We start from the raw sequence: 21,377 nt of genomic DNA on the forward strand, positions 1-21,377 counted from the left end.
ATTAGTTGCTACTGCTGGTCGCAACTAATATAGAGGGTGCCGTCCCCTTCAACTTCTTCAATCCTTCCCCTAATTAAAGAACTGACAGAAGTCAGAGACTCATACCTTTCTAAAATATGTGTACCATTTAATTTTGAATGGTATAATATGGGTTCTCATATAAAATAATGGCAATATATATTTATTATAGTCTTCTGAGATGGAAATTTGGCAATATTTATACAAGTGTTACATTACTTAACAGCCTTGACATCATTCCAACAATGTGTTTTGTAATTTATACAAAATATAATGTAAATAATCACCATTGAGTACTGTGCTTGAGTCAGTGTCCATGCAGATTTTCTGTAGCGAACTTTAGTTAATGAAAATGAAAATAATCTGAAAGGCACAATTAGGTCATTATTTAAAGAAATGAGTATACTACCATTTATTAAATGCATGATATTTCATGAAGAAATTCCCCATGTACATGTATTCAAGACTCATTGTTAAATGAAAAACAAATGACAGAATATTGCATTATGTAATCAAATGCTCTGGGTCCTGCTAAGACTAAACCCACAGTGAACGTGATTTTTGGGGGGAGGGCGGCAATGTGGGGAGGATGGGGAGGGGAACACTCATAAAGAAGTGGGAGGGGGTAGGGGGATGTTGGCCCATAAACTGGGAAAGGGAATTACACTCGAAATGTAAATAAGAAATACTCAAATTAATAAAAAAAGAAAATGAAAAAATGACCTGTTCTGTCCCACGGTAAGGAGAAACCTGCCTGCACCTTCTGTTCTTTCCAGATTCTTCTCTTTTCCTCTTCTCCTCTGCAGATTGCTCTCTCATGTTACCTATATAGTCTCTAAGTTATTCCTGTATACATTTCTTCTCAACCCAGATCTTTTTGGCTCAGTTCTACTAAGCTCAGTTCTCCTTAGCTCAAACCGGACTTTTCAGCTCAGCCCCTCTCCAGCTCAGTCCGTCTGTCTCTGTCCTTCCCATTCAGTCCTTCTCTCTCAGTCCTTCTGTGTGTCTTCTCTTTCTCCTCAGCATTAAACATATTTCAGAATACATGATCCCGTGTTACTATGTTCATCACAAGTTCATATGAAAGATCAAAGCATAAGTTGAAATATAAGTTACAACCGAGAATGTTTATATGAATATCCATCAGGAATAATTATCTGGCTAAATATTCATCACCAGTGTCAGCTCTACAGATTCAGTGAATATCCAAAACCAGAGTTGATAGAGAAGTTATTTACAGATAAACCCAGTCAATATCTTATCATCTGTATTGCACCTGTAACAAATCATTTGTTCTCTTTTTATGACTCTTGATGACTGTTTTGCAACCTCTTGGAATGTGTTCTGAGTAGAATAAAGTCTGTTTACTAACTCAGAACAATTAACTGGTGACACCTGGGAGACTGGCGGGGTTGTCACTGCAATTCTGACTATTAGAGAGAGACTTATAGGAGTCCCACTATAAAAGAGCTGGATAACCATTGATATAATTTTAGGAAATATTGTAGGATCATTATTAAGACTAAAGAATTCATCTATTTGTCTGTATAGCATCACTATGGGACAGTACAACTTCGTAGGCCTGCAGAGATCTGCTCCAAAGGGGTGTGCTATTAATCAATGATTGTTATATATGTCCAATAATAACAACAGGAATAGCATTTTAATAGCAGGAAAATTTCCCAAAATGAATCCCTCACAGCCTTTCTTAATAAGGGTGAACCAGTTGTGGATTATAAAATAATCCGAGGCTGTCCATCTCAGGATGATCACCTGCTAGTTATTAGCTTGTCCTGTTACAGCTCCTGACACTTTCTTCTCAGTCCCACATGGTACCTTCTCCAAAACTGATAATATGGTCCATCACAAAACAGACCTCAACAGATACAAGAAGATTGAATTAATCCCATGCATCCTATGAGATCACTACAGACTAAGAATGGTCTTCAATAACAACAAGAACAACCAAAGACCCACATATGCATGGTAGCTGAAGAATGATTTACTCAATGAGAACTTGTTCAAGGAAGAAATAAAGAAAAAAATTAAAGACTATTTAGAATTTAATGAAAATGACTTGGGAACACAAATAAGCAATGCTAAGAGGAAGACTCATAGCTCTGAGAGCCTCCACAGAGAAGCAGGAGCTATGATACACTAGCAGTTTGACAGAAAACCTGAAATCTCAGAACCAATAAAAATCCAAATACACCAAGAGGACTAGACAGCAGGAAATAATCAAAATCCGGACTGAAATCAACCAAGTAGAAACAAAAGGAATTATATAAAGAATCAACAAAACCAGGCGCTGGTTCTTTGAAAAATCCAGAAATAGGTAAATCCTTAGTATTCAAATTAAAAATAACAAAATCAGAAGTGAAATAGAGATATAACCATAGAAAATGAGGAAGCTCAAAAAATTATCAGATCCTACTATAAAAGCCTACACTTAACAAAACGGGAAATTTAGGGATAAATGGATAATTTTCTAGACGGATACAAGTTACCAAAGTTGAATCAGTATCAGATAAACCATCTAAATACTCCCATAACTCGTAAAGTTGTAGAAGCAGTCATTAAATGTCTCCCAACCAAAGATCCCAGGACCAGAAAGGTTTAGTACAGAATTCTCTCAGACGTTCATAGAATACCTAATACCAATATTCTCCTACTATTCCACAAACTAGAAGTAGAAGGAATACTACACAGTTCCTTCTCTGATAACTAAAGCAAACAAAGACCCAACATAGAAAGAGAATTTCAGACCATTTTTTCATGAATTTCCTGCAAAAATTCTCAGTAAATTTCTTGCAAGATAAATCCAAGAACACATCAAAACAATGATCCATCATGGTCAAGAAGGCTTCATCCTGGAGATACAGGGATGGTTCAGTATACAGAACCTGATCACTAATCAACCTAATCTCACTATAAATACAAATTCAATGAAAACAAAACAAGCAATCATCTCATTAGATGCTGAGAAAGCATTTTACAGAACCTGCCCCTTCATGTTAAAAGTCTTGGAAATATCATAAATTCAACGACCATTCGGAACTCAGTAAAAGGAATATACAGCAAACCAATAGCCAACATCAGACTAAATGGAGAGAAACTTAATGCAATCCCACTAAAATCAGGAACTAGAAAAGGACTCCCACTCTCTCCCTACCTTTTTAATATAGTGTTCGAAGTCCTTGCCAGAGTAGTTAGAAAACAAATGTAGGTAAAGGGATACATATTGCAAAGGAAGTATTCAAAATGTCACTATATGCACATGATGTGGTAGTATATTTTGGTGACCCCACAAATTCCACCAGTGAATTTCTAGGCCTGATAAAAAACTTTAGCAAAGTGGCAGAGTATAAAATTGATTCAAACAAATCAGTAGCCTTCCTCTGCTCAAAAGAGAAACAGGCTGAGAAAGAAATTACGGAAATGACACACTTGACCATAGTCAAAAAGCATATAAAATACCTCAGTGTGACTTTATCCAAGCAAGTGAAAGATAAATATGACAAGAACACATGTCTCTGAAGAAATAAATTGAAGATTTCAGAAATTAGAAAGATCTCCTATGTTCGTGTATTGGCAGGATCAATACTGTAAAAATGGCCATTTTGCCAAAAGCAGTCTACAGATTCAATGCATCCCCATCAATATTCTGAATCAATTCTTCACAGACATAGAAATGGCAGTTTGCAAATTTATTTGGAATAAAATAATTCCCAGAATAGAGAAAACTATTCTGAAAAATAAAAGCATTTTGGGGAAATCACCATCCCTGAGCTGAAGTTGTATTACAGAGTAATGGTGATGAAAAACTGTATTGTATTGGTATTGAGACAGGCAGGTAGATCAATGGAATAGAATTGAAGACGCAGAAATTAACCCACACAGCTATGGCCACTTGAAAATTGATAAAGAATCTAAAACCATCCGGCGGATAAAAAGATAGCATTTTTTAAAAAAATGTGCTGTTTCACCTGAAGGGCAGAATGTAGAAGAATGCAAATCAATCCATTCCTATCTCCTTGTCCAAATTTCAAGTAAAAGTGGATTAAAGTCCTCCACATAACACCAGATACACTGAAACTAACTGATGAAAAAGCAGGGAAAAGCCTTGAACACATTGGTACTCGGGAAAATTTCCTGAATAGAACACCAAAGGCTTTTGTTCTAAGATCAAAAATTGAAAAATGAAACTTCACAAAATTTCAAAGTCTCTGTAAGGCAAGGGACACTGTCATTCCTTCCATACAGCAGCTAACACATTGGGAAAAGATCTTTACCAATCCTATATCCGATGGAGCACTAATATCCAATATATACAAAAAACTCAATAAGCTCTCCTCCAGAGATTCAAATAACACTATTTAATAGTGGGCTACAGTTCTAAACAAAAATTCTCAGCTGATGAATACTGAATGGCTGAGAAGCACTTAAAGAAATCTTCAACATCCTTAGTCATAAGGGAAAAGCAAATCAACACAATCCTGAGATCTATCTCATACGAGTCAGAATGGCTAATATAAAAGTCAGGTGACAACAGACTCTGGCAAGGGTGTGGAGAGAAAGGAACACTCTGTCACTGTTGAAATTGCAAGCTCTTAAAACCACTCTGCAAACCAGGCTGGAGGATCCTCAGAGAATTGAACATAGTATTTACTACCTGAGGACCCAGCTGTACCATTCGATGGCATATACCCAAAACTTGCTGCAACCTACAACAAGGACACGTGCTCCTCTATGTTCACAGCAGCCTTATTTATAACAGACAGAAGCTGGAAAGAAACCAGATGTCTCTCAAAAGAGACAGAGATTCGTATAATGGGGTCCATTTACACGATGGTGTGGGACTCAGCTATTAAATAAAATGACTTCATGAAATTCATAGGCAAATGGATGAAACTAGAAAACATCATCCTGAGTGAAGTAATCAAAACACAAATAAATGCAAATATCATGCACTCACTGGTAAGTGGAAATTAGCCCAAGAGCTCAGAATATCCACAATAAACTCACATATACTCTGCAGCTCAACAAGAAAGGACAAAGAGGGACGGCTTCAATCCCAATTAGAAGGGGGAAGAAAATTATCATGGGAGGCACATGGAGGAAGGACCGTGTGTGGGAGAGGGGAGTGAAATGGAAAAACAGGAGAGCAGGATCAGATGTGGGGAGAGACAGGAGAGAAGCACAGAGGACCAGGAGAATGAGTGTAGAAAGAAGGAACATTGGAGGACGGCGTAACCTCTAGAATGTCCCAGATACTAGGGATGCGGCAGGTTCCCTGGACCCAACAGTGATGACATTGGCCAACATACACAACAACAGTGAGATTGAACCTGCAGACTCCACCTGCAGTAGATAGACATGACCACAGTGTAAGGATGGGACACTCACCCATCTCTTATTAAATCAGAGTTATCCGTGTCTATTGAAATGCAGGGTAAATATGGAGCAGAGGCTGAAGGAAAGGCCATCAGGAGATCTGCAGACACCAAACCGGACACTGTTGCTGATGCTGAGATGTGCTTGCAAACAGGAGTCTGGTGTGGCTGTCCTCTGAGAGGCTCTGCCAGCACCTGACTGACACAGATGCAGATATTCACAGCCAACCATTGAACTGAGCCTAGAGATCCCAATGGACGATGTAGGGGAAGGACTGAGGGAGCTGAAGGAGACTCTAATTAACAACAATATCCATTACCCAGACCCCTCAGGGCTCCCATGGCCCTAACCACCAACCATAGACTATACATGGTCTGGTACCCTACGTATGTAGAAGAGGACGGCTCCATCTCACATCAGTGGAAGGGGAAGCACTTGGTTTTTGGATGCTTGATGTCCCAGAGAAGAGCGATTCAGAGAAGAGTGATCCTACAGGGTGAGGAAAGAATTATTGGGAGATTTGTGGAGGCCCCCCCTTAGAGACAAAGAGGAGGAGTATGTGGTCATGGAGTTTATTAACAGGAACTGGAAAGGGGTTAATATTTGAAATGAAAACAAATACAATGGTTAATAATACTACTAATAAAGGAGTGGTATTTTCCATACATTATTTTACAGCACAGGTTAGCTTGGAACATTTATTGTTGCCTAGATGCATATTTCTTCCTACAGTTCATTATTTCTTCTTTCTCTGAGGAGTGTAGACTTAGATCTTCCTCTTCATTCAAAGAAGGCATAACACTTAACTCCTTTCTCCAAGCAAGGGTGATTGTAGATATATCTGTAAACGGCAGGAGGCATTTGTGCAATCTAATTGGGGGTCACCAAAAGAATTATTTACAAGCAAAGCTTGTAACGCAAACAGTTTGTGTTCAATCAACTTACCAGTATTGAAAGCATCCCAGGACCTCTGGCCAGGCAACTGCATACGATGTCAAGAGACATTTAGAATTTCAATATATGTGACTAGAGAAAATACTTTCCATTGTGTAGCATACACAATATTTCAAAACTATCATCATGGAAAGAATATTAAGAGCTTTAGAACAAGAAAAAATAGTTAGTCAAGGTAGAAGAATCACAGTAAAACCTGGAACGCACATGGAATTCTAATATCAATCCCATGCATTCTATGCTCTATTCACATCCTATCACATGCTCATTCTCTAACACAGTCCACCAGTGATTTTCTAGTCCCTGCAGTCTCTGAGGAGCAAGGGTCTGGATCAGCCTTTCCCACTCGGATATGAGGTTCCAAGACACATCCCTGCACCAAAGCTGGTGTAAGAGGCGCTTGACAGCTCAGTCTCCGAAGCGTCCTTTGCCCTCTCCATTCATGTTGCTCCTTCAGGAGTCACTTTTCACGACCCCTGACAGTGGACACAAAACAGGTAGCACTCCGGACTCAAAGGAAGAGAGTCGACATGGTTCCTCCTCATTCAGAAAGCTTGGATGATCGCCCCGCTATTACAAGCAGAACTGACAAGTGAGGCATCTCCTGGCTGGGCCGTGCAGACCTGGCGACTGCCCTGTGCAGACCTGGCGACTGCCCCGTGCAGACCTGGCGACTGCCCCATTCAGACCTCGCAACTGCCCCATTCAGACCTCACGACTGCCCCGTGCAAATCTCGCTATTGCCCCGTGCAGACCTCGCAACTGCCCCATGCAGACCTCCTGACTGTCGCGTGCAGACCTCGCGACTGCCCCGTGCATACCTCGCAACTGCCCCGTGCAGACCTGGCGACTGCCCCGTGCAGACCTCGCAACTGCTCCATTCAGACCTCGCAATTGCCCCATTCAGACCTCGCGACTACGCAGTGCAGACCTTGAGACTGCCCTGTGCAGACTTCCTGACTGTCCCATTCAGACCTCGCAACTGCCCCGTGCAGACCTCGTACTGTCCTGTTCAGAACTTGCAACTGCCCCGTGCAGACCTCGAGACTGCCCAATTCAGACCTCGCAACTGCCCCGTGCAGACCTAGCTACTGCCTCGTGCAAACTCGAGGACAGCCCCTCTCGAGCTTTGGTTGTTACCTGAGATCAATGGTCACTCGAGATTTCCCTGCTTTGCATTCCGGACTTGTCCACAGTTCTCGGGAGAGAGAGAAATACTCAAAGGATACAGCTCGAGTGATGCTCACCATGACTCACCACTGCCGAGTCCTTTCACTGCCCCTTCACGGGGTAGTGTTTAGAGAGGACAGAGAGCCTCATCCCGGACTTTACCCTCTGACAATGCACCAGCGATTTCCCAGCCTCCACGGCCTGGGAAACCCTTCAGAGTCCCCCGAGATGACTATAACCCCGGAGTGCAGCAGGGCAATCATTGGAAGGATTCCCAGCCTCCTCAGACTGGAAGCCCATTCAGTGTCCCCCAAGCGGATTATAACACCGGACTCCAATGGGGGAAGCACTTGAAGGGTTCCCAGCCTCCGCCCCCTGAGACCGCCTTCAGTGTCCCCCAACCGGATTATAACATCCTACCCCAACGGGGGAAACACTTGAACAGCAGAGACCCGAGCGACCTTCCACCTCGGGGACTACTTAGATGGATTCGGCACAAGTTCAGATGCTCAAAACCCTATGAAGACCAGAGATTCAAAAAACCTGATGCTCGTGTTACAGAAATGCTGCAGAAACTCAAAGATCACATAAAGGCTTTAGTCAGTAAGAGGGTCCTAGACCCCTGAAATGAACTGACAGAGAAGAAGAAATGGACAGTTCCACTTCCTCTGAGGGTTCCTGTGGGCATGAGTAATCCACTGACCAAGGATAGCAGATCACTGAGTAACTCACTTGCATAATATATATGTCGTATGTATGTAGTAATGTGTATAGTATGTATGTGAGTAATATATGTGTATATATGTAGTACGTATGTATGTATGAATGTATGTATGTATGTATGTATGTATGTATGTATGTACACCCATGTGCAGTGACCCACGGAGGTCAGAAGAGGGCATCAGACTCCCTAGAGTTGGGCACCATCTGATATAGTTGCTGGGAACTGAACCCGGGTCCTCTGAGAGGAATGCAAACCATCTTAACTGAGATTATTTCAGTTTCCCATCATTTGTGAAATATCTCACCATCCATTGTGTCTTGTACTATGCAGTGTTCGTACCTTAGTGCAATGGTGTCCCTTCAGTCAGACTGGGTTTTGACGGTCTGTTGAACATGTAAGTCCGGCATGGCAGAAGGATAGCATGGGGGGTGCTCTGATGCAAAGAGGGACATTGCACTAACTGCTCAGTCACTGTCTCTGCTGGCCTGCACTCTGCAGCATGTGCCTCCTGTGAAGACAACAGCTTTCCGTGTTGCCTGAGCTGACAGCCCTTGCAGCCTCCTCTAGGTCCTCCTCTACACATCCCCAGGGGATAATCCTGAGGGATCCCTGAAGGGAAATCCCTGATAAAAATTCTCCAGTGCTTACTAGAACCTCAGGCTAAAGCCTAAACTCCTGGTTGGGAAATAAATCCAGCTCCCAGTCAACCACAACCTGTCATCGGGTCCCATCCAACCTGCCTGCCATTCAGCCCACTAACGCTTCTATTCTGATAGGGTCGATGATCATATTGGATTAGGGGCCCAGCACACTCCAGGGTGGCCTTCATCATAACCACTTACATCTGCAATGACTCTACTTCCAGTGGATATCACAGCCTGAGCAGCCAGGAGTTAGGATGAAAAGAGAGGCTGGTGCATAAGCCAGACACTCACCCTGTCTGGGATACTGACTAACTTTATTTAATGATTTAAAAAATGTATAAAAAATTATAGAAGTTCACACCCGAAGAATGGATTAGCACTTTCATGTCTACAATTCCTTTACCTGCTGTCTATAAGCACCTACTACCTCCAGGGACTCAGATAAGCCAGAATTCATTCCCTGTTTCCGCTCTAGATAAGGCACAGGTAATCTGTCGAAAACTGCTAAGCTGAGACTTTAGGAAACCTGTTTGAGACATCAGTTCAGGAAGCCAGATGCTGCCGCGCCCACCTCGACCGGCAAGGAAGACGCAACACCGTTGGATCCTTCTCAATCAGCCTTTATTGCAGGAACACCTAGTTGATGATACGGGGACCCCGGGGAACAAAGGCACTTGCCTTAAGTACAAAACAGACAGCATGGCTAAGGATTTGTCCTCGGGGGATTGGTGGAGTAAAGACATCTTATTAACATGCTTATCAACTATGACCTAGTAAAGATGTCAGAAGAAAGCTAAAGGTGGTAGTAAATACAAGCGACCACTAGATGTCAGTGCTATAGATAAATGCTCCCAACATCTCCCTCTTTTTTGTTTTATTAAAAGATGAGTCCATTAGGTGGAGGTAGTGGTCTGAGAGAGGTCAGACATGCCTCACAGAGTGCCCAGCTCGGCCATGACGAGCCACTCCTGCAGTTAGGACTGCACCCCAATGGCTAGAGATGACTGAAAATGTACAACACACTGTTCTGGGCTATTGGTGTGCTAATAATAGGGGAGAGACAGAGCAGAGGGGCATGGGACCAGCCCGAATGTACAAACAGGGCAGGGCCACCTCTGTTTATGACTGGTCTAGATCTGGGTGTCACGTCAATACACGTCATTGCTCCTGTCTTAGGTCGTTCCTCTCAAAACTCGGCCTTACCCGTCACTGGAAATTAACCCTATCGCCACCGGGCTCCTGGCTTAGGTTGGTCCGAGCTTGAGGAAAGTTGCCCGTCTCTGGACACAATGACCTCACATGACAGTGACAAAATACGATCTAGGGCGAACTCTCAATCTTTTAGAGAGGCCAGCCACACACTGGGAGAAGCACCACTCTCAATGGCCGCCATAGCCTGGTAAACAATCGCTTTGTGTCTAGCATGTTCTCGTTTTAAACGGCAAAAAAGCCATAGGCATACTCCACATCACAAGAGGACAATGGCTCCCCAGGCAAACATGCCAGCCCATTCTTTGAAAAACGAGAAAGCATTGGTGATCCACGAGGTGAAATCCCCAATTGAGATGGGTTCCATTCTGGTGTTGTTAAGGACAGCAATCTGCATCAGCAATTGTCTTGATAATTGTTCCGCTTCCATGGACCAGTTTCCTTTCAAATACTTAGAGATTTCTTTGCTCTGTTGAGAATACTGAGAAAAGTTAGCTTTCAATGGAGTAACACATAAGCCTCTAAAGGAGGAAACGCAGGACAGCTGCGTCATATGATATAATGCCTCAATTTGTTCTTGAAGCAGATCTATTCGTTGGTTAACTAATAGAAAGCCAGATGCCAAGTGGGTATTGAATTCTTCTTGTATCTCCAATGCTACTGTGGTTCTTTCTACAATCTTATTGATAGACTCAGCCGTCTGTATTTGATTAGTCATAGCAATCGCGGCTGTTGTAGCTGCAGCGGCTGATAATACAATGGCTGAAATTATAGCTGCTGTAATACCAAAATCCCTTTTAGTTCTTAATAAATGAAGTATGGGAAAATCATCTGGATTTGCTACTACAGGGATAGGCACAAAGGAGGGAATCTTTACAATCACTGCGGTATCATTGGTGCCATCCAAGCATTCAGCTAAATAACAAACTACGTCAGAGCTATTGCAATTTAAAGCATAATTACTTGCATTAGCACTTATCAGAAAAAAGAAAGGTGGTCTAACACATACTGGAGCGCCAACAGCAGCATCATTAGCTATTAGGCTATTAATCTTAACACCTACTAAACTTGTATTGTTATTGGTTCTAATGGCTGAAATGTTATATAATGTAAATTCTTCACCTAATAATCGAGCAAAAGGAGTTAGAGATGTGTATGCTCCCTGCTCATTAGATAATACCCATTGATACCAGGGCCAAATATTACGTTTGCCAGTCTTATTTCTCTTCCTATCATATTGGGCATTGCTAAGAGGAGGGGAAAATTCAAATCCCGGTAGGAATTGTTTAGGTCTATGGAACGGACTCTGACATGGGGTAAATTTAGGTGGAAAGGCTTTATATGGGGGGCAAGTAGGTAGGACTCTACGACAGGTAGAGTTAACCAGTTTGCGAATGCCTTGCCCCGGGAGTGATGGAAAGCTACCATTATGCATCATAATCAAAGTTGTAATGTACGAATTAGCAGAGTTATCAATTGACGTATCACCATTGCCTGAGGAGGCCCCTTGTGTAATTTTACTCAGAGCAGCCTGGATGGCTCCAGTGCCCATAGCACGGTTGCTCACAGGATCTAACCAGTTTGCCAAAGTGGTCCTTCGCAGCCATATACAAGGCTGGGAGGAATTTCTAAGAGTGAAACATAAAGTATGTAACAGTGAAAGATTAGTGGCAGTATATCGTTGAGGCAATTCTCCACTAGGCACTATACAAGGAACATCACGCAAACAGGATGTGGAGAAAAAGGTTGGCAAAACAGTAGAATTGCTATGAACTGGCATAAGTACTGGCCAGGATCTGGCGATAGCCCACAGCGTGAGTCAATCAACCTGGATCATCATTTCCAGTAGTAGTAGTAGTATTCGTAGTCTCATCTTCACGAATAGCAGGAGGCAGTTTGCGAGTCAAACGTTCAGGCACCCAGATTGGATTGTCTTGATTCTGTGGAAAAACACAAACAGCTCCCCTAGATCTCGAAATTACGGGATCTGGGCCACACCATTCACCAGTTAAGACATCCTTCCACTTTACATCTGCATAAGTCATGGGTTTCGTGGCTGCATGGCGATCTGCAGCAAAGCGGCCATGCGCATCCAAAATTAAAAAATTTAGAGTAAAGAGAGCTAAAGACAACTGTTCTTTTGGTGTCCTGCCATAGGCAATTCCCCCTTTTTGTTTTTGTAAGAGCTCTTTTAAAGTACGATGTGCTCTTTCCACAATTCCTTGACCTTGGGGATTGTATGGCAATCCTGTAGTATGTTTGACCTGCATTGTTTGGCAAAATGTCTGAAAAGACTTTGCGGTGTAGGCAGGTCTGTTGTCTGTCTTGAGGCTGTCAGGCTTTCCCCAGGCTGCCCACACCTCTAAGCAATGACTAATGGCATTACGAGCCTTCTCACCAGTCATTAGAGTGGCATGTAAAATGCCAGAGCAGGTATCAACAGAAACATGTGCATATTTTAAGTTTCCAAACTGAGATATATGTGTAACATCCATCTGCCAGAGCTTTAATGGAATCAGGCCACGAGGGTTAATTCCCACCTGAGGAGGGTGGTGAAATTGAACACAATTCTGGCAACGTAATACTACATCACGAGCTGTAGCTCTAGAGATTTTAAATTTTTGCTGAAGAGTGAAAGCAGGAACATGAAACTTTTGATGAAATTCTCTAGCAAGATCAACTGGAGCTGCATGAAAAATAAATTCTCTGCGAGTACTAGCATCCACCAAAGCGTTATAACTGGCCATGGGACCAGGCAAATTAGTATGAGCTCAAATATGTTGTATGAAAAACTTATTTTTTCTTGGTCCAAATTAATTTTTGTAATTCTAAAATAATTTGACATATAGTACTAGTCAACCTAATTGGCCCTGTAATTTCAAGTGAGCGCACAGCGTTAACTACATAAGCAGAATCAGAAATTAAATTGAAAGAATCATGAAATCTTTTAAAAACTTCCAACACAATTTTACATTCTGTAATTTGGGGGTGCCTGGCTTCTAGGATAAGAGTTCTATAAAAATATTATCTCAATTTATACCTGTTTCTCTAGGTTGGCTCATGTCACATATTGTCTAGAATGACTCTATATAAATTATCAGTTTTATGTCAACTTCTTGTTATAGATGTTATAATTTTTTAACCATATCCAATAACTTAAAGGCCAATAATCTATGACCAAGGCATGTAGAACATATTTATACATTTAAAACCAGTCAGAAACAAAATTGAAGTGGTTAACACATGTCTTTAATATTTAGACCAAGCACCATTTTTGCTTTTCTAGTTGTGATTTTAAAAGAAACACCTTGTCACCTGTTAAGTCTAATAACAACTCAGGGATTTTTCTAAGAGAAACAGCCATCAGCTCCCATACCAAGAAGCTGAGGAGCTGTTGGCGCCTTTAAGATCAGCTCCTGTAGATGTTCTGCCCCCGGGCAGCTTGTCCAGCTGACCTAGGCTCTTTGCTGTAGGTACAGGGCTCCAAAGGCCGATTGAAACTGCTTTTTATTCATTTGTTCTCTTTTCAGAAACGAGTTAAGACCAAATCAAGGTGTGAATGACCGGCAGATAAAGTTTTTACCATTTTTTCTTTTGAACATGAAACATAAAACATTTAAACAATGAGAAACAAAAACCACAGACATAAACTGACAGACATGGACAGCTTGGTGCACCAAGGACAGACAATAGACATAGAGGGAAAAAACTAGATGGTGTCCCACTGAAAGGACTCAGATATCTTATCTATGGAGTTCAGAACCAGAAATAAGCATTTCTCTAATAGGAGCCAGCAGAGAGGCAGGACATCTCCTACCTTTCTTCTGTTCCCAGGAGAGCTCTGAAAGTTTTTCTCTTTCTCCAAAGCATCTGTGGAGAGTCTGAGAGGACTGTTTTTCCCAAACCCATTCTCTCTCATGTCTAGGGTGTAAACTGTCTCTAATCAGGGTCCAAAGACTAAAACATAACTCTAAAAGAATGTATATACAAAAACACTTTACCATTACCTTGTCTCTTTTTTATTACAAGTTTTACTCATGCTAGCCCAAATCATCGAGGCCTTTTCTAGCCCATCCTACCCCAATATGTCCCTGTTTTTATGACTCCAGGAGATAAGGGCCAAAAGGTTTTATGGCCCCTGGTTCTTGGAACAGAGCTACTAAATCAGGAGAAGGATCGGATCTTCAGGTCCTTATTATTTTTATCTCGTCCTGTCGGAGTAAAAGTTGGTCAGAGTTGATGAAGCATCTGCATTTGAAACACAACTGGTTAGGCTTGGGCCTGGAATGTTCTCTGTTTTAACTTTTACCTTTGGCTGTTGGCAGTTTTGTAGTCTGAGGGGCTTCTCTGTCCCCCAACCTGGGGCATTTTGACCACAGGGGCAGGAACTGGCTGCTGTGGGGATAGGATCAAAGGCACGCTCAATGTTAATGATGACTAATGAGAAAAATAACTTAATGCTGGAGACTGACTCCTCTCTTGGAATAAAACCAACAGATAAGGCAGGCTCCCTGAAAGAACTTCTCTTAATGAGCACTCTCTTTCTGTGAGCAAAAGTTGAAGGTCTGGCCACTAAAAGCAGAAATTCTTTTCTTGTTCTTGTTTTCCTTAGAGTCCTCCCCCACCTCACTCTCAGCCTTTTCAGATCATTCCTCTTGTAGCATTTCTAATGTAGCCTGTCCCTTTAAGGTTCCTTGTTCCCAAGCAAAATTTAAATCTTTCCCAGCTTTTCTTAGCTGTCCACCTCGAGATTCCCAGAGAGTGAGCCAAGGTGCAATGGCAATCGCACTCACTAAGAAATCTCTCTATAGTGCTTCTTTTTATCCTAAGCCTTTTTCTTTTAAACAGCTCCTGAAGAGCCAGAAAAATTGGGTGAGACTGAGCAGTCTCCATGTTCGCTGTAGCAGCTCCGCAGCTAGTTTCGCTACCCCCTACTGTGTGGGCTGGGAGCACAAGCACAGATAAAACACTATGCTTCAAAAATTAACGTTGGCTATCAACCAACACACCGCCACTAGAGCGGGGTCCATAAAATTAAGTTTCCTTTCACTACACCTGCTCCATAGCCGGAGAGAGGCAGGCTGTGGTTAAACTCCCCCAGTCTCCAGGGGTGAGACAATATCTGCCAAGAGCCTCAATTTGAGCGATAACAAAAGCTGAGTTGACTCCATAGGTTTTGACTGACTCTGTTAATTGTTTTATTGTCTTAAAGTCAACAGGTTCATGATGTTGCAGCCCGTTTGCATCCAGAAAAACTGGAAAACTCAATCCTAACTCTTTCCATACTTCCGGGCAAAAAGAAGTACTTCCTGCAGGCTTCACCATTGTTTTACCTTGAAAGTTATACGGTGGTGCAGGAGGTGCTGTTGGCATAATTGCCTTCTTATCTAAGTCCTTGGCTTGTTTCTGCACAGCATAAGTGTTTGGCCAGTCAGAATGATAAATCTCTTTCTCATAATGAGCTACCTCCTCCTCAAGGTCAGCTAGGTCACTATCACTGAATTCTGAATCACTAGACATCTCCAAGGTCAATGCCTTTAATGAGGGATAAATTTTCTTTATTCCTTGATCTTGATTACTTTTCCCGCCTTTGTCTGTCCTCTCCTTGATCTTTTCTGTCTTTTCTCTTACCTCTTTTCCTCCTTTTCCTTTCTTTCCCTCCTTCAAAACTCTCTCTCCTTCTGACATACTCTCCTGTTGTTCTGTAAGGATTCTCTGACCTGTCCTAACAGCTTCTTCACATCTTTTATCTTCCAAGCAGGCACGGATTATACGCCAAAGCGGCTTTGTCCCTGGTTTAAGCTTGCCCACTGTAGTCTCCTTATCCAGATCTTTTCCCAGCCTCTCCCATGCTCTCAAAGTAAGCGACCCTGACACTATAAACCACGGGGCACAACGGTTGCACTCATCAATAAAACTCAGCAGAATTTTCTTTTCAATTTTAAGCTTACGCTGACCAAGAAGCTCCTGAAGAGCTGACAGGAGCGGGGTGGAGTGTGAGCTTCCCATGCTTTTATGACCTTATTTACGATCGATTTACGAGCAAGGCGAGCTGGCGAGCTGGCGTGTTTATTTACACACGATCTTGTGGCTCATCAGTGGACTCTTCCCAACAAATGCATTCATGCCCTGGACGGTGGCAATTCAGACAGAAGCAACACCACAACACAAAAAGAGTATAAGGCAAAAGTGCTAGTCCAACCCACAAAGGATCAAATGGAAAAGACAACATTACCGTGCTCCACAAACCCCTTTTTGCCTCTAAACAAAGGCTATCATTGTCTCTGCTTTTCCAGAGAACATTATTGTCCTACCAGGGAAGTTTTACAATCCCTTATCCCGGAGCTTTACAGTCCCAATTCTAGGAACTTTACCGTTCCACTTCTAGGAACTCTATTGTCCCAATTCCGGCAACTAATTGCCCCTACTGGGAACTTACCGGCGCCGACTGTCCTGAGGCTGAAAAAGTTCTGGATCCAGACGAGAAAAGATAATTTTCTCGGGTCCCTGTACGGGCCACCAGTTGCCGCGCCCACCTCGACCGGCAAGGAAGACGCAACACCGTTGGATCCTTCTCAATCAGCCTTTATTGCAGGAACACCTAGTTGATGATACGGGGACCCCGGGGAACAAAGGCACTTGCCTTAAGTACAAAACAGACAGCATGGCTAAGGATTTGTCCTCGGGGGATTGGTGGAGTAAAGACATCTTATTAACATGCTTATCAACTATGACCTAGTAAAGATGTCAGAAGAAAGCTAAAGGTGGTAGTAAATACAAGCGACCACTAGATGTCAGTGCTATAGATAAATGCTCCCAACAAGATGCCATGGCCAAGACCTTCGAGATGGGTCGTCACAGAGATGGCAGATTTGGAAAGACGACAAGGTTGAAGACATGATGCCTTTCTTGCTAAGGAATTGGAGACCTTCCCTTCAGAGAAGATGGCTTCAAAGAATGAAGTCTGCTAGCACCTCTCCTTGGAACAAGTGCTTGTTCCTATGGGGGTTGTGGGGGGGGGGGGGGGACGGCTGCATTTCAACCTCAGGAACTGGAGAGCGACGGGTCCAGAACTTCACGAGTCGGCTCAGTGTGCGATGACTTAGGTGGAGAACCACTACATTCCTCACTTCAACTAGCCCAAGGAAGGATGCTCTGCTCTGTCTCGCTGCCTTGGAAAGACACCTTCATCCCTGTTGCTCATGCCCAAGGCTTCCTATGGTCCTCACCTGTTTGCTTCTGAGTCAGCTGAGGTGTGTTGACATACCTCACTTTGTGCGAGCTTTCCTTAAGAGCTCTAACCACCCAACCCGTCCTATACACTCCATCTCTATTGTTCTATTTAGCTTGTTTTTTTTTCTTCAACAAAACATGAGCAGGAAGTGGGTTTCTCAAGTGGCTAATGCTTGCAGTCTTCTAAAGTTGAGGCCCAGGTTAACGAAATGAATTGTTGGCAGTACCTCACACAGACAGATCTTTATGCCTATTTTCTTGGCTTTCGATGATGTTTAAAATGTGGTGTTTGGGGGAAGGAAATTACAACATGGTAGCAACAACGATCCATCGTGGTCTCTGTTAAGGTTTGTTTTATTCAAAGTGATAAACTCTCCTCCCATGACTCCATATTGAAGGAGGTGAAGAGGTGAGCTTGGTCCATAAAACGATGGCCTTAGGACCCAGGGCTGGTGGTTGTCTTCCCCAGGTTGTCCTTCAAATATATCTTGCCACCAACCGGGTATAGCTGTGGTTCACAACCTGTGTGTGGTTCATGATTCCTTTGACAAACTTCAGTCTCCAAAATGATTACCTGCTACGATTCATAACAGTAGCGAAATTACAACTATGAAGTAGCAACAAGAATAATTGTATCATCAAGGGCCGTAACAACATAGGAACTGTCTTAAAGGGGGCAGCATTAGGAAGGTAGATAACTTAATTATAGTCCAAGAAAGAGCATCTAGCTATGGGCCAAATAAACAAAATACAGGATCTCCAGCATGCCAGAAACATGGGATAAAATGCAAGCTGGGGAGATAGTTTTGTGGGAAGAAGTGCCTGCTGTGATATTACCAGCACGTGCATGACAGTCCATAACCCATGATTGGAGGGATAAAGACAGGACACATGGAGGGTCCCACAGCTGCAGCCACATATATAGCAGAGGATGGCATTGTCTGCATCAATAGGAGAAGAAGCCCTTGGTCCTGTGAAAGGTCAGTTCCCCAGTGTAGGGAATGCCAGGGTGTTCAGGTGGGAGTGGGTGGGAGGAAGAGCATCCTCATAGAAGCAGGGGGAGAGGGAAATGGGAACGGGGAGAACCAGGAAAGTGGATAACATGTGTGGGATGCCTATGGTAGCCAGGGACAGTGAGTTTTGAGTTCAGTAAGAGATTTTGTCTCAATACCTAAAGAAGAGGAAGATGAATGAAGAGATGTGCAGGGTCTCCCTCTGTTCTGCTCATGCACATACACAGAAATATGTGTGAACACACACACACACACACACACACACACACACACACACACAGCTGCATTAGGACAAACACTCAAAGAATTTGAATTTAGGATTTAGGTTGTCTTTTGGGTGTCTGATCACACCTTTCCTTCCATAAATTTCACTTGGATAACTATATCGAAGGCATGCATGTCAGATACATTTCCCATTAACATGAGGCCATTTTCTCCCAAACCTAAAGGTTTTGATTCGTGTTAGAAGTCATAGACCCAAGACACAGCTACACCTGGACAGAATAGCTAGATATTTGAGCTAAGAATTTGCATTCCAGGGCCAAGGTCTATGATGTCACGGAATGCAGAAGGTGGTCCATAGAACTGATATGTTCTCGCTGCCTCGCAGTGTCCCTGACTCCCAACGAGGGCTGCTGAGAATAAGTTTGCAAAAATAGACTCTAGGATAGCTACATGTGACACTCTCCTTGATTGCATTCATCAATGACATGAAGTTTTGTTTCTCACAAAGAGAATAGATCACCAAGCGTCTATGCTGACCATGGCCACACCAGGTCCGTGTGAGGGTCCACGCCCTCTCCAGGCCCTGTGGATGGAGCCAAGAGAACCCTACAGGGCTCAGTGATGCACTGACTCTAATTCACATGGCCCTGACATGAAGAGGGCGCATATTGATTCTTCTTGTTGTTGCTATGACAAAATACAAAGCAAAAACTTAACGAAGACAGGAGTGCTTGTTGATAGGAATCTGAAATGGATGTCTCCTGAGAGGCTCCGCCAGAGCCTGACTGGTACACATGAAGCTGCTTACAGCTAATCATTCCACTGAGCAACTGGATCCCAATGGAGGAGGAGTTAAAGAATGGACTGGAGGAGCTGAAGGGGGTTGCAACCCTATAGGAAGAGCAACAATATCAACCAACCAGACCCCCCCGAGCTCCCAGAGACTAACCCACCAATCAAAGAGTATACATGGAGGGTCCCACGGCTCCAGCCACATGTATAGCAGAGGATGGCATTGTCTGTCATCAATAGGAGGAGAAGCCCTTGGTCCTGTGCAGGCTCATTTCCCCAAAGTGGGGGAATGCCAGGGTGTTGAGATGGGAGTGGGTGGGAAGAAAAGCATCCTCACTGAAGCAGGGGGAGAGGATGGGAGAGAGGGGATCCAGGAAAGGGGATAACATTTGAAATTTAAATACATAAAATTCCAATAAAAAAAGAGACAGGAAGTGTTTATTTTGACCCATTGTTTGAGCTGGTACCATCCGTCATGATGGGGAAACCATAGCAACTCGAGTGTGATGGTCACATTGCAGACCTGGAGGGTGTTCAGCTTCCTTTCTTTCTTTCTTTCCTTGTTTCTTTATTTCTTTCTTTGTTTCTTTGTTTTCTTGTTTGTTTCTTTGTTTCTTTCTTTCTTTCTTTGTTTCCTTGTTTTAAATTCCATATATAGGTGTTTCCCTTGCTTTTATGTATCTGTATAAAAGATACATATACAGAAGCCACAAGAAACTTAGGGAAGAAAAGCAGGTATAGCTGTCAATAAGACATGGGAGGACACAGGGCTCAAGTCACTTTCCCTCACGACCACATGTGTATTCATCAAGACAGGAGACAGGAGCGGGGCACAGAACTGAACAAGAGTGATCAATGCTTGTGAGCCACCATGTTGGTGCCAGAGTCTGAACTCAGGTCCTCTGCAAGAGCAGTAACGGTTCTCAACTACCAAGACACCTCTCCAGTCACACACAATCATTGTTTATACAGCCCCCCAAACACAGCACCACTTGATGTGTGTAAACACGCATACTAGACGTGCGGTGTGATTTATTTGTATGAATGTTCAGTCAGTGTGATACAAACGCTCTTGTATTCATAAATTTTGGCATCGCCGTTTTCACTTGGAGGTTCTCTTCATTCTCAGGTTTGGTGTTTACATACATCATCAAGAGAGGAACCGCCCTGTCAGCCTCCCCCCGCCTCCCCCCCCATTTGCAGCTATGCCTGCCTTTCTTCACTAAGATAAACACCACCTCAGACTCTACTCTTTCATTTTGTTCAGTGTAGTAGACTCTCCAAAACCATAAAATGTAATCCCAGATGCAGATGGAAGAAGTTTTGCTGTTTGTTACTTTGTTTACTTTTAGTTGCTTTTCCCACTTCCACTGGTTTGAACTTGTGTCCCATTCAGTGGCAGGCACTTAATTCAGCCAGCATTTTGAGAAGGGCTGTGGGTGGAGTGTGATAAAAGGAAAATAACTGGAAAGAACTCAGTGGGATTTCGACGATAAATACAAAGTGTTTACTGACTTGATTTTTCACTCACACAAAACCCTGGACGGCACTGACTCTAAATAAAACTTCACATCTGACTATTTGCTCCAAGGAACTAAAAAACCTTAATGACAAATTTGATCCAACAAAATAAGCCCTAAGTTGTAATGATTGACCCACTATAAAGAGAAACATTAAACTTTTTTTTTTAAAAATGATGTTTTGATGTTCTTGTTTAATAATTTCATATACTTATATAATGAGTTTTAGACCTTTCCTTTATGTATTTCCCTTCCAAATTCCCCTCCCTCATCCCCCTCCCTCATTCTCCCATCCCCTCCTTCAGATCCCCCTTGCTTCCTCCCTCATCCTCCTCCGTCATCCCTTCGGTCATCCCCTTCTCTCACGCCATTCCCTCTCCAATTGGCACCGATATTCTGAATAAGTCCCCCCTCCTATTTCATGTCTCCTTTCTGCGTGTAATCCCTAAGTTTAATTAATTACATGAGTACAGAGGAATTC

Source organism: Rattus norvegicus, chromosome 3 (genome assembly GCF_036323735.1).
Source record: "Rattus norvegicus strain BN/NHsdMcwi chromosome 3, GRCr8, whole genome shotgun sequence".
Lineage (NCBI taxonomy): Eukaryota > Metazoa > Chordata > Mammalia > Rodentia > Muridae > Rattus > Rattus norvegicus.